Here is a 14,746-nt window from a genome sequence, read left to right on the forward strand (position 1 = left end):
GAAAATATATATTTTTTTCAAGGAATTGTAGAGAGACAGCAAAAGAAAACAGAAGCCAGCTCAGATTAGCTCCCACTGGCCAAATCAGGTCAATGTGAACATCAAAAGGAACAACTGATTATGATCCATTGACTAAAATAAGAATTCATAAGTTTTTACCGATATAAATATTTCCTAAAAAGAGTTCCAGTGAGTAAACATAGAAGAAAGAAAGGAGTTAGAAAAAATCAATGGATGTTAAAACTAATGGGTTAAAGTTTGACAAAAGACAGGATATTTCCGTATCCTCAAACTATTTACCCATAAATTACTTATTAGTTACAAAGAAAGAAAATGTAACTTAAGCAGAAAACTGGCAGCTGCCACCTTAACCAAACAATCAGATTTAACATCACCAGTATTGGAACAAACTGACACCATGGGCCTGCCAAAGTGATACTCCTGCCTGGCCTGAATTTACTCCTGAGAAAACAGCAGACAACCCAAAATTGTGTGACACTCTACGAAATTGCCTGTACTCTGAGAGAATGTCAAGGTCAATAAAGAAACTAAGGAGGTCTGGCAACTAAATGCAATGTTATTATGGGTTAAACCTTGTTCCAAGAAAAAAATAGTCTTATAAACATTATTGGGATGATTAATAAAATTTGGCTAAGGAGTCTGGATAAAATACAACTATGATATCAATGTTAAGCATCCCAATTTTGATTACTGTACTGTAGTTATATAAGAGAATGTTCTTGTTCAGAGGAAATACACAATGAAGTATTTAGTTGTAAAGGGAGATGATGCCTCAACTTACTCTCAAATGGTCCAGAGACAAAACACACACACAAGGAATGAGAGATGGAGGGCAAGGTGGGGGGTTGGGGTGGGGGGAAGAGGCAAAATATAAACAATTAGTTTGGGTACAAGAGATACGGGAATTATACAATTATTACAACTTACTGTAAAGTTTGAAATCATGTATATAAATGAAATGTCTAAATCAAGGCTAGGAAGAAAATGGAAGTGACAAATTCTAGAGGGTGAATAAAATAGCATAAGGAAAATAATTGAAATGATGGGGTAACCCCTAGGTTTCTAATGAAGAAAATAGATAAGTGGTGACGTATAGATGAAAGAGAGTACTCCACGGGAGACGGGGAGTGTAGGGGGGAGTGAGCTACTGAGATCATTTGGGGCAGTATTGAGTTTGCTAGCGGGATATCCAGGTTGAGCTATGCGGTAGGTGAATGACTGGGTTGGGCTGGGGCTCCTCCCAGCAGCAATCTTATGCTGCTCAACAACTCCAGAAGGTGGGAAAAAGAGAGAAGCCCCAATTCACATGATCATTTTAGTCCATTTACTGTCACATGACTTGGTCATTCCAGGAAACCCACCTGAGAGACTTTTTCACAAAAGACCTAGGCCTATAGCTCTAGTAATCCCTTTTTGAAATCAGGAAGAGTTTGAGGAAGATAAGGCCTTGGTGAATGATGGGGCAGGAATGGGTACTGGTTCATGCAACGGTGGAAGGCTGGGGCACTTTTCCCCAGGATGGACTCTTGGGCTCTCTCAGCACAGCCACTCCTGGGCAGCCTCTCCTTTCCATCTTATCTTGTATCTCATCCTACCCACCCCCTCACTCAAACCCAAGAGGATTAACTTGACCTAGGAGCCCAACATCCTTCAAACAGATTAAGAGATTCTAATCAACATGATAGAGCATTTGTTTGGATCCCATGAATCTCTTCAAAAAAACCCACAGAGCTCCATTCATCTAGTTCAATAAAGACTTTTACTCTCACAATCTATACTTGATTCAGTTACTTGTTGACTTAGTCTCAGAAGCGTCACACTCACATGCATTTTCTCCAATTCAACACTTATTGGGTTCTTACTGCGTGCCAAACACAGGCAACTTTTCAGGTTCTAGTTCAAGATCAGGCCCAGAATTCTACAACACTACTCAGCTCCAACTCATTCTAGAAGCTTTTAATAAGTATTATAAAATATTTTAGATGTAAAAAAATTATACAAAGAATAATACCTTGAATTTATGTGTGTGCTAGTTTTATGTTATTACATGGCAAAATTACCATAAACTTAGTAGTTCAAAACAACACATATTTTAGCTCACAATTCTGTTGGTTAGTGATATAGGCATGGTGTGGCTGGGTTCTCCTCCCAGCATCTCACAACACTTAAATCAAGGTATCAGCCAGATTCATTGTTCATCTCATCTGTGGGTCAGGGTCCTTTTCCAAGCTCATTCAGGTGGCTAAAAGAATTCAATTCCTTGCAGTTGTAGGACAGAGGTCCCCATTTCCTTGCCAGCTATCATAGATACTACCCTCAGCTCCTAGAGGCCACTCTCAGCTCCTTACCACAATCCAACAACAAAGAATCCTCCTTATGTCAAATCCACTCCTGGTTAAATTTTTCCCACTACATAAGTCCAGTCCCTTTTAAAAGGGCACATCTGACTACCTTAGGCCCATTAGGATAAACTTAAGACCTATCTTAAAGTCAACTGATTTGGGACCTTAATTACATCTGCAAAATCTCTTCACAGCAAGCTCTCAATTAGTCAGACTGAATAACTGAGATTAGGTGTGTGTACAACAGGTTGTAAGAATCGTGAGGACCCACTTAGAATTCTGCCTACCACACCATGAACCCACCACTGGGCTGGAGAAAGAAAATGTTCTAAGTGACGCTTCTATGTGCCTTCCCTCTCCTACCATGCTGAATACAGTGTTTTTCAATTCTTTATGCTTTCCTTATATATGTATGTACTCCTAACCAATGTAAATCCTTTGTTTTTTTACATAAAAAACATGTTTTAAACCCAACATCCTGTTTTGCATGTTTTAAACCCGTGTATATATTCTTTCGCAACTCTTAGTTTTGCTATTTCCCCCACCATTATATTCAAGAAATTTATCCATGTTGATCTGTGTAGTTTCAGCTCATTTATTTTCACTGATGTATAGTATTTAATTGTATGACTATATCATGATTTATTCATTCTTCTATTAATGAATACATAGACTGTTTTTGACTTTGTGTGATTACGAATGATGCTGCTATGAACATTTCTATATGTTTCTTATGTTTCTGTATATGTTTCTAGATGCAAGCACATGACTAGGGGAAGAGTTGCCAGGTCATAGGTTATGTACTAGATATCACTTTATCTAGTACATAGGGTTTGTACTAGATATCAACTTTACTAGATATCACCAAATTGTTCTCCAAAGTACTTACAACAATTTGCACACCATTCTAGCAGTTAGTTATTAGTATTACAACTGATCTACTTACTGTGCATTTGTTATGCAAGATAATTACTTTTTTACATGTATTGTGTTTCATTATCACAAACTTATAGTATTATTATCATCCCTACTTTATAGATGAGAAAACCAAGACTGAGATACTTAAGTATCTTTCCTGAAATCACATAGTGACAGAGCCAGGATTTGAATTCACCAACCAGAATATGCTCTTCCAGAGAATATGCTCTTCATCACCACACAACACTGACTCTCTTTCCCTGCACTGAAAACAAGATGGGATGCAAGAGGGGAGGAATTGAATGGGTAGAAATGAGACTCAGATGTGTGTCCCTCCCTCTACCTCATCCAGACATTCTTGGGACTCCACCTACAGGAAGATGAGGCATAAAATCATATCATGTAGGAAGAAGAGTTCCAAATGATATCCTTCTTGTAATCAGGGCTATTTATCCATGTCATTCATGTCATGCAAAGACATGTGCTCTACAGTTCTACAGTCAAGCAGGTCTTGATTTGAATCACACTGCACCACTAGCCAAGGGATTTCAGAGTAAGTCCTAGTACCAGCTTCTCTACTTATGAAATGGGATCATGATGGTAACTACTGAACAATCTGATATTCAGCTGAAATAAATGAAAATCTTGCAGTAATACTGGCATATAAGAGGCATTCCATAAAAGTTGGTGAATGAGTCCTTGGGAATGGGAGATTTCAAAGCCTTAGAAGTTCTATTCAGGTCTCTGAGATCTGGAGAAGCTAGGCATTAAGGGCGCCGTCACCCATTCACAGTAGGGCTGGTCCCAGCATTGTCAGCAGGTCCCAGGAGGGTCTGCAGCAGTTACGCAGCTATGGGAAAGCATGACATACACGCAAGCCCCAGGATCCAAATCTTTTAGGGAGGAAATATTGCCTGTTCCTATTACATTCCCTGTGTGAGAATGGAGAAATTAGGGTTTGTTGTTTCTAAACTTCAGGTAATAAAAACTTTCCTACTGGAATTGTGCTGGAAGACCAATGGCAGCAGGGCCCCGGGTGCAGGGTGTTGCCCTCAACACCAGTCTACGGGAAAATAGTTCCAAGTGATAATCAGCTACCACGGGGCTTAAGCCCCTAATTAGGGAGGCAGGTGGCCCTGGTTCCAAAATGTTTCACTGTGGCTGTATCACAGTCTGGCTGTGGGGGAGCCACTTCCCAGAGAATTTCAGCTTTCCCTCTGGAAAATGCAGGGACAGTCTGAAACCTGAGCATGGAGAGAAGAGGGAGCAGGAAAAGTCTGGAACTTCAGGTTCAGTTTGGCTTCAAGAAGTAAGCCAGGCATCCATCCTTTCCTTTGATTGAAAAGTATTTACTTCTCTGTTGGGTGACAGATTTTGCCCCAGCTCCACCTAAACCTAATTTCTCTCCAGGGCTGAGTTCCATAAAAGGTTCAGTGTATGTAAAGGGTAGCAGAGTTTAGAAATCCATTCTTCATACTAGCCTCCCAAGGCATGATTTGCATAGTGCCTCAGCAAAATAAAAAATATTAGCACATGTTAATACCCTTTGGGGTCTCTGGCAAAGAGTCAAAACTATAAAAATATTGATAATGCTGATTGAGTTTTTCTGATTATAAAAGCAATAGGAGCACATTTTTAAAAAATAAATGTTCAAAACCCATAAAGAGGCTAATAAAAATTATCTATAAATAATGATTAATATTTTTGTTCCAATCTCTCTATATATAAATAAAATAATAAGGTCACATTACACGAATCCAATTTTACATCTTTTTATACTTTATAATGTGAGTATTTTCCAGGGTTATTAAATATTCTTCAGAAACATGATTCATAATAGTTTTATAAAATTTCTTTCTATGAATACAATATAATTTATTTACCCTTCACCCATTTGGAGACATTTATGCATGCTGTTTCCTATTTTTCTCTCTGTACGTAAGGTTTTTTTAAATATGAATGTGTGATTATTTCATTAGGTAGATTCCTAGAGATGAAATTACTGGGTCAAAGCTAGCTGGCTTTCAGTGGGAAAGAGCAGGAAACAAAAGTCAAACTGTCTTAACAATAAAGGTGTTTTATTGTTGTATACAAATTAGGATTGCAGAAGTAAGCCAGCTTTCAGGTTAACCAATTGGTTCACTGATTCGGTTATGTGGCCAGGAACCCATTTTCTTTCTCTCCCATCGGACAACAACAAAGACAACTCTATTCCTGGCTGACTTCCCTCCCGGTTGTAGGATGGCTACCAGCCACAGTCAGAGCTACACTCCTACAGTCACCTCTAGTGGGAGAGAATGCATTTCTCTCTCTACGGTCCAAGCCAGAGTTTTGAAATTCACCCTGATTGGAATATAGGTCCTACATTCATCCACACACCAACGACTATGGACCAGAGATTCAAACATTCTGCTCGGCTTAAGTCAATCAGAGACTATCCATGAAGGGAGGGAAGGGCCACAGAGGAGGAGGAATATGGACAGTATTAGGAAAAATGACAGAATGACAGAAATGAGGGCTGAATAAGCACGACGAATATTTACTACAAGAATGCATTTTTAAGGGGCTTGATCTGAATTTTCTAATTATTTTCCATAGGGTTGTACCAATATAAAATCAACAGTGTGTTAGAAGGTCTGTCTGCCTGTACTCTCGCTAGCACTGATTATTTTATTTAAAAATAAAATTTTACCTACCCAGTTTGATGCGCCCAAATAACAATGCATCTCTACATAAATTTATATTTCTTTGTTTATTATTATGTGCTTGTAGCCATTTAGGATTTCAAAGCCTCGATAGTTAAATTCTGACTATAGATATTCTAAATAATTCCAAGCCTCAGGTTGACCTACCCTATCCCTGACCATTGAGTAACAGATGGGACGGACCCTGTCTCTACCAGTGAGTGGAGTCTGGGTTTAGCCTCTAGCCCTTAATTAATGTTCCCTTAGTGAGTGCCTGGGCACCCATAATGTCTGCTGTACTTCTGGGAAGGCGATTCTCCCCTAGCCCCAGCCCCAGTGCCTAGTTTGCTCTCTAGGGTCCCATTGGGATTGGAGCTCTGATATTTTGTTCCATGTGGGAGGGAAGGCTGAGTATCTTTATACTATTTTTCAGTCACAGTCCTTTGTTTGGTTTAAGCAGGGAAGGAAAGCTATCTCCCAAGGCCCTGGATTGCTGTGCTCTGAGAATCTGAGAATTTCCACTGAGTCCTCTCCTTGTAGACTGAGTCTCTTAAAAAGCCCTTTCAACATCTCAGACTGGACCAGTACTTGTGACATAATTTGACTGCTTGCGAGGCCAGCTCTACAGCCAGCTCAGTCTCTCTAGAACTGTCCCTCGTGACTCCTGTTCTCTCCCACCTCCCTGCAGCCACCATTGCACCACACCCTGAATTTTTCTACAGCTGGCCTGATACAGTACTTCCAATGGCACGGGAGTCTTCACCATAAGCCACTGCTTGACTCCTTTTGGAACCCTCTGCTGCTTAGCTTCCCCTTCCCCAGGAATGAAAGTATAAAAGAGGAAAAGGTGGGTATCATTACAAGGTAGAAATGGGCTCCAGGTCACAATTTAGCTTCCAGACAAACCTCTAGCAAGAGTCAGCAGGAAGGGAAACCCAGTCAACTAGATTGTGGTATATTCATTATGGCAATATATGCCATGCTGAGCTGAGACCTAGGCTGCCCAGGCTTTCAAAGCAGAAAAAGGGAGTTCATAGGGGCTTTAGAAAAGTCCCCCAAGTAGTTTCCATAATGCATAGAATGCTGTAGCTAGCAGGGACTTTAAAGATCACCTCCATTCATCTCACTTCTCAGTGAAAGGTGACAACCTTGGGCTGGTTGCTGTGAATACAAACATGAATCAGACATGGCCTCTATCCCCAAGAGTGGAAAGACGAGGACAAACAAATGTATGTAAAGAGTGACACCGGTGCTGTGAATGACATGTATTCATCTGGGGCAAAGAGAAAGGAGAGCGCAGATCAGCTCCACAGAAGAGGTGCCCTTGAAAAGTGCACAAGTTTCCTCCAGGGACATGAAAATGGTATGGGATGTGCTAAATATGGAGAGAAGCTGGGGAAAAGCTGGAAGGCACAAAACATGCTAGTATGTTCTGAAGAACTATCAATAACTCGATGATGCTAAGGCATAGGTCGTGAGGAAGGAGGGACAAGAGATGGGGCTGCAAAAATTGACCAAACAAGCAAAAATTTTTTTGAGTTTATACTCTGATCCAGAAGTGAATGGACTTTTTTATTTCAGATGTCTGTTTGGAGGTTGAGTGAAGTGCCATACTGAAGGTGAACAGGAGGTTATTGTCACAGTCCAGGTATAAGAGGGAAAGCATACAAGAGACGGTGAAAGTTAGAAAGCACCAGATTGGTTACCAGTTAGCTGTGGAGACTAGGGGAGGATGAGTAGCATAGGAAAGCTCCTAACGTTAAATCATTCATTCATACATTCAATCATTTATTTACTCGATAAATATTTGAGGGCTTGTGCATTGCTAGTTGGGCTTGAGGGATGCACGGTAGTTGTGATTTCTGTATTTTAAAAATGTACAGGTAATTAAAGGATAACAATAAGAGTGATTACTGTTATGATAAGGGAGGTGCAGAGAGATTAGGGGTGATTCATCTTGTGTAGGGAACAGGTAAAGCCTAGCTGAGAAAGCGATGTTTACACTGATACAGGAAAGGTGAGTTAAAGTTAGCCAGGTAGGGACAAGGGTGAAGGAGAAAGTGTTCTTCACAGAGAAAAATAAATTTTGAAGACCTGGAGGAAAAGAGTGTGACATGTGTGGAAACTGGAAAAGGAGAAATATGACTAGAGGGTAGAAAAAGAGGGTGAGAGACAGGATATGAGGCACAAACAAGGCTGGATCCAGAAGGTAAACGCTTGGTAAGCAATTGGAGAGTTCACACCAGATCCTAAAGGGCTGGCAAATAATTTTGCAGAGTGCAGAACATACTGCAAAGTCTCTGAACTCTGCAACGTGGCTTATTGGGTAAGTGGCATGATCAGATATGCATTTGGAAAAGATGATTCTGTCTGCATTGTGGAGAATGATTTGAAGAAGAGTGAGACCTGAGGCAGGATGACCAAATAGGAGATTGATACAACACTCTAACGAGATCACAACCAAATTATGGGAGCCAGCTGGGTAGTACCTGGGGTATCAATCTACGAATGGAAATGAAACTTCACTAAGTTTCTAAAATATCAATGAAAATGCATCAAGATAGAGATAATTGTATATTTCAGTTGTTCTGCCAAGCAGAAACATTATATGCAATTGGAAAGAATGCTTTGATAAGCCACTGTGGTCTTGGGGAACACCTCGCTGCCTCAGCCACCTCCTCCCAGCCCTCCCAAGAGAAGCGGTAGACTTACAGCAGATGATTTCTGAATTATTTCACGGGGAAGTATGCAAGTGTGGGGCCAGAGCTGAATTGTTGAAAACAATAGAACAGAGGTCAGCAAATATTTTCTGTAAGGAACAAAACTAAATATTTTAGGCTTTGCGAGCTGAATATGGTTTGTCACAACTATCAAAGCCTGATGGCGTTTTGTGAAAGCAGCCAGGAACAACACATAACTGAATGGGGCATGTCTGTGTTCCAATGAAGTTTTATTTACAACACTGGTGGCCAGCCCAGGGGCTTTAGTTTACCAACCCCTGAAATAGAAGATAATTTGAGTGCTCCTTCCATGGGTGTTCATTCTCTGTGCTTTCCCTCTAAACAAACAGTGAATTTACACTTAAGCAATCTTGTTTTGAAGACATGCCAAAAAATTACCTTGCCCAGAGAACCCACACGCTTGCATCAACCCTTGGAGTCTGCTAGACAGTGGTGATGTGGACTCTGGGGGAGAGAAGTGGATGGAGCCTAGGTCTCTATAGATGGTGGCATTATTAGGGCTTGGTGATTGGTTGGATGTGGTGTGACACAGAGGATGGAGTTAAGAAAGACTTCTGTGTTTCTGGTTTTGCCCACTGGTAGAGTGTGGGGTGATAGAAGAGAGGGAGCTCTTTGGAGAGCAGGGATGAATAGAGCACTTGAGATGTTTTCTATTGGAAGTGTCTGAATGACCTAGAGATGAAGATAAACTCTCTAGTAAGAAGTGAGATTTCTGAGCCTGGAGCTTAGGAAACAGTTCTTGGGCTGTAAATTTATAGGCTTGCAAGTCATCAGTCAGAAAATAAGGGAAATAATTCAGAAATTGAGAATGGCAAGGGGCTAAGAACAAGCCCTGGAAACACCAGCGTCTAAGGGACAGACAGGGGAAGAGGAACCAGAGAAGGCAATGGGAAAGAAGCAGCCCAAGGGGGGAGACTGAAATCAGATGAGTGTAGAATCCCAGAGCCAAACACACTGGGTTTTAGGAAAGGGAGGGTGGTCAGTAAGGTTCCATTTATAAAGGGAAAGTGAGAGAGCAGAGCTAGAGAGAAAGGGTAATCAAGATAATCTGTCCTAGAACGGTACAGACATAAGTACCTGGCAATGCCCCCACTCCCACAGCTTACTTTAAGGAAAGGAAAACAAATCTCCTAACCCTGACTCCCGACTTTCCTTCCCTCTTTCTGCAGCAGAGGCAACTAATGAGCTGGAGTAAATGTCTCCAGATTAAACATCCAGGGCCCAAGTGCAATGGGGAGGAGGGTTGGGTATCAAAAGGAAGAGACCTGGCTTCCCACCAAGAATACCTGGGATGCGGAGAGATGACTATTAAAAAGAAACAGACATAAGTAGGAGTCCCCTTTGCTGGCTCAGACCTCCGGAATGTCCTCTTCCTGAGGCCCAGGACACCTTGATGGGCCCAGGCTGGGGTCTCTGCCGCCTCCCCTCACCATCCCTCCCATCGCTGACCACCTCCTACTTCAGTGCCCCTCCTTGGGGACTGCCACCATTTCCAAAAACACCAATGCTGGTCAAGCCCAGGCAGACCAACAGGAACCATCTAGTTTATCAAAGAAGCAGGGGGGAAAAAACTAATTAATTCCATCCCCTGTAAGGTGAAGAAAACAGAAGTTTGTAATGAGGAAGCCCTGGCCGAGCTGCCCTCGCTATCCAGCTAGAAAGGAAGTGTTAATTGCAGCAATAAGCCCCTGCTGAGGTCCAGCAGGCTGAACATAACTGACTCCCCAGCCTGCCAAAACTCTTTCCTCTCTGCCTTCAGTCTCCAGGAGGGAGTGGGGAAGAAATCCTACGTGGCCGTCCACCCCAGAAACTCAGCGTGCAGCCCACACCCTCTCGGAACTGTGCATAAACTTAATGGGGCAGCTCAGTGGGATGCACTGGGGATGAAGAACCGAGCCCATTGCCCCAGTAGAGCCTGCGGGAGGCCGCTGTGTATCAGACTGTGCCAGAGTCTCTTGGGTGTGGAGCTTCCTGGTGCTCATCTAGAGGCAAGATGCGAAAGGGGGTCTTTTCCCTGAGCTGCCTATGAAGTAGCTCTTACATTGGGGGAGCTCCATTACTGCCCTTGGAGCACCCGCAGATGTCAGAGATTTACGGTCCCAAAGTTCCATCATTAAACATCAGATTTAATCACAAACCATTAGTGATTCAAGCATTTAGAAGTACCACTGGTCCTAGTCTATAAACTGGGGAAGGTATAGGATTGTTTCTTACCTACATTGCCATGGCAACCAGCATGCAGCCTGAGAGCAATCCTGGCGAAGTTCCCAAGCATCTGGTGGGCAGAGAACATTCGAATCCGTGTGTAACTGGTTTACTGAGCAGTCAGAACTCAGTGGGGTGTGCGCATAAAATAATTGTGTTTTTTCCAGTCACTGCTTCCATCTTGCTCTGTAGAACCTCCCTTTCCTAATACATGACACATCCTTCAGTAAGACCTTGGGCAGATTCCTTAATTTTCTAGTCCTTTGGGGCTCTTAAAGTGCAGCCCAGGTTAAAGTTTTAGTGGACTTAAATCATGCCCCCTCCCCCTGTCTTTGAACAGATTTGAGCTGCATATTAGTTTCCTAGGGATGCTGTAGCAAAAGTCCACAAACTGGGTAGCTTAGGACAACAGAAATGTATAGCCTCACAGTTCTGGAGGCTAGAAGTCCAAAATCAAAGCATTGATAAGGCCATTCTCCATCTGAACATGCTAGGGGAGGAGTCCTTGCCTCTTCCACTGATGGTAGCACCAGATGTTCCTTGGCTGTGACAGTATAATTCCGGTCTTCACATGACGTTCTTCCTGGGGTCTCTTCACATCGCCCTCCCCCTGAGTATGTCTGTGTCCAAATTTCCCATTTTTATAAGATGCCAGTTATGTTATTAGAGCCCTCCCTAATGACCTCATTTTAACTTGATTACCTCTAAAGACCCTATTGCCAAGTAAGGTCCCGTTCTGAGGTCCTGGAGATTAGGATTTCAACATATATTTGGGGGGGGACACAACAACCTAGGACTTTGATCTGACTCTGAGCCACCTCTTGTGCCCTAACCCTGCAAGTTCTGACTCTTCCAGCTCTGTCGGGGTGGGAAGGAAGGAGAGAGAGAAGTATAAGTCTCTCTGTACATGGCTTTGGCCACTTACTGTGGTCCTGTCTCTGCTGCTTGTGGCTGCTTCCCTAGTTTACAAAGACTGGCCATTGCAGCCCTCCCTGCAGCAGGCTTCCAGTTATGGGCCCGTGTGTGAGTTCTTCAGAGTTTCCTATGAGACTCCACCAGCACAAGCCTTGATAAAGAAGGTTCAGCTCAGATTTGACTTCATCTACTGCACCCCTTGGTCCTCCAGCTCTCAGACCTGCGAGCCACACTCAACCCCTTAGCCTCCTGCTATAGAAATCCTTACAACTGGTAAGCTTTGCACCCCAGGTATAAATTCCAAAGCAATAGGAAACATTTCACTCATTGTCCTCTCATGTATGATCAGGGTGTGTGTGTGTGTGTGTGTGTGTGTGTGAGAGAGAGAGAGAGAGAGAGAGAGAGAGAGAGAGAGAGAGAGAGAGAGAGAGAGAGAGAGAGACAAGCCAGTTATGTCTTGGGTAATGTAGAAAACATAATAAATTGTTATCAATCCAGAATTATTGAAACTATCCAAGGGAAAAACTGTCCTTGCTTTTATTCCTTTTTTCTAAAGCTAATGATTAATTTTGAACATCATTTTCATGAACTAAGCACTTCTCACAGCGATAGTTGAAGAAATAATGGTCACAAATTGCTGATTATGGGTGGACATTAGTAAATGGGACAACACATAATGATAGCTACTACTTATTGATTACTTCCATATGCAGGCACTGTGCTGAAGATAGGAACTGTTCCTACCCACTTCACAGGAAGCCGCTTAGATTAATTAAGGGCCAGCCTAAGATCAAGCAGCTAGGAAACTCTGCAGCTGTGAGTTGAACATGGGCATCCTGATTGCAAATTTACATTTTCACACTTCAACATCCTGCCTTCCTTGGAATCCATACCATACATTCACCATCCCTGAGTCCTGATGACCTAGGGGACTTTCCTAGAACATTATCAAAATTCACCCTTTCTCTCACTCACACAACTATGCCCCACATCCACAGAACACTAAATCAGTGCTTAGTGTCACTTTTTTGTCCCCACATTAGCCTCTGGATCTCACTGCCCCTGACCTCTAAGGAATCCTAAGAATGTGCACTCACCAGGACTGAACAGAGCTGTAGTTTCTGCTAATGAATGCTGTGCTTAGAGTGGAATTCATCAATATTTTAGGTTTAAATAAGGGTGCAGGGGACAGAAAATAAAAAGACACATACAAGGATGAAAAAATTGTTCCCCTAACCAGAAGCCAAACAGAGAGTGGGAAGGATGGGAAAAATTATCCTGTTAATTCTTTTACCTCTCACAGGTCAATCTGAAAAATTCAGCCTACAAGAAAATACATGTCATTAACAAAATCCATGCACAATTATAATTAGCTCTGGTAGTATTTGTGTTGGGTTTAAAGCACCTTTGAATATGAATTTCAGAGGAGCAATAGAATGAAAAAGAGAGAGTAAGAAGCTGACAGAAGGGAAAAGAAGAGAAAATCCAGATTGAGGCCAAGGGGGGAAGAAGAGAATCTGTGTTGAAGCTCCTCTGGCTCTTTCTCAGTAGTGTCACCTGTCACATGAAGACAACCATTGTTAAAGGCTCCAGAAACACATATCTAAATATCTGACCACAATGGAAGATTATGTGTAAATAGATGAAAATAAACATAGAATAGAACAAGAGAGAATTGGGAAAAGTGAAATAGAATGCACTCAGCTCTGGTGCATTTGGATGAAAAGTATAAATTACAACTCACAGTAAGCAGTGATGCTCCTTACAATAGGAAATGATGCACATTTGCCCTCTGAATGGAATCACACAGAACACACACAGACACATATACCTCCTCTGACTCACACTAGCTGTTCACTGCTAGTGGCACCTTACTCCCTGACATTCACAATTTAATGTTTGATGCAGATGCACTAGGTCATTTTCATCTTCTAAGAGACACACTAGACTGAGTTAGGTTCCTAAGAGTGGTCCACAGGTGGTTAGTAACAGAACTCTCACAGCTAGAAATTCACTTGAATGCATGTTCAAGGAGAGAAATTTGATGTGAAGATCTGGATCGCTGCTATATCACTGAAGGGAAAGAAAGAGGGCTGTAACCTCAGGTGTCGTTGCTTTCATTTTTCAAGCACTTTGAGAGATCTACCATTCATGTCATTTTCGACAATCTTAGTTTAGTATCTATTAGCATTTACTGCCAGGAAGGGTGTTTTTACATCCACCCTAAGTCACTCTTATCAAAGCTTGATATATGTCCTAATGCAACAACCATTCACAGATATGAAGCTACTATAAAATCCATCCCCTTCTATTTTACCTCTATTTTCCAATCTCTTAATCATCTTTCTGACTTAATACTAACATATTCTTGCTGCTCCACTGAAACTGTACTGCTCTCCTGAAGGCCTCCATTGGTTTGTTTATACACAAAACTATTAAATACTTACCAGCATATCAAATCTTGCTAGGGATACAAACACAGGGATACAATACATGTTCCCCACCTCCCAGAAGGTTATACATATGGCCTCTAATTGTTAAATCAGAGCATTATAGAAATATTGAGTTACAAAAGAACCTGTAGTTTGTTTAACCCACTCAGCATTTTTCAACCATACACAACAGTGCTACTGATATATTGAGCCACAGGTGTTTGTGGGCTTGCCATAGGCTGGGAGTTATGTCCAATCGCCAGATAAGTTACCTTTCAGGTAAGCTGCCTGTCAAGGAATCATATCTAAATGCTAGTCAGTGAAAACAAAATTGCTATTTACATAAATTAATGTGCTTTCATTTGCTATTATAAAAAGGAAATGATTTATAAGCTTCTATACTTTGCTACCATTAGAAACAACATTTTTGAAACACCATATTAAAAACCATTTTATCTAACCCAATTTCTTTCCAAGTTTGGGGTTTT

This window comes from Miniopterus natalensis, chromosome 2 (genome assembly GCF_054644295.1).
Source record: "Miniopterus natalensis isolate mMinNat1 chromosome 2, mMinNat1.hap1, whole genome shotgun sequence".
NCBI classification, from domain to species: Eukaryota; Metazoa; Chordata; class Mammalia; order Chiroptera; family Miniopteridae; genus Miniopterus; species Miniopterus natalensis.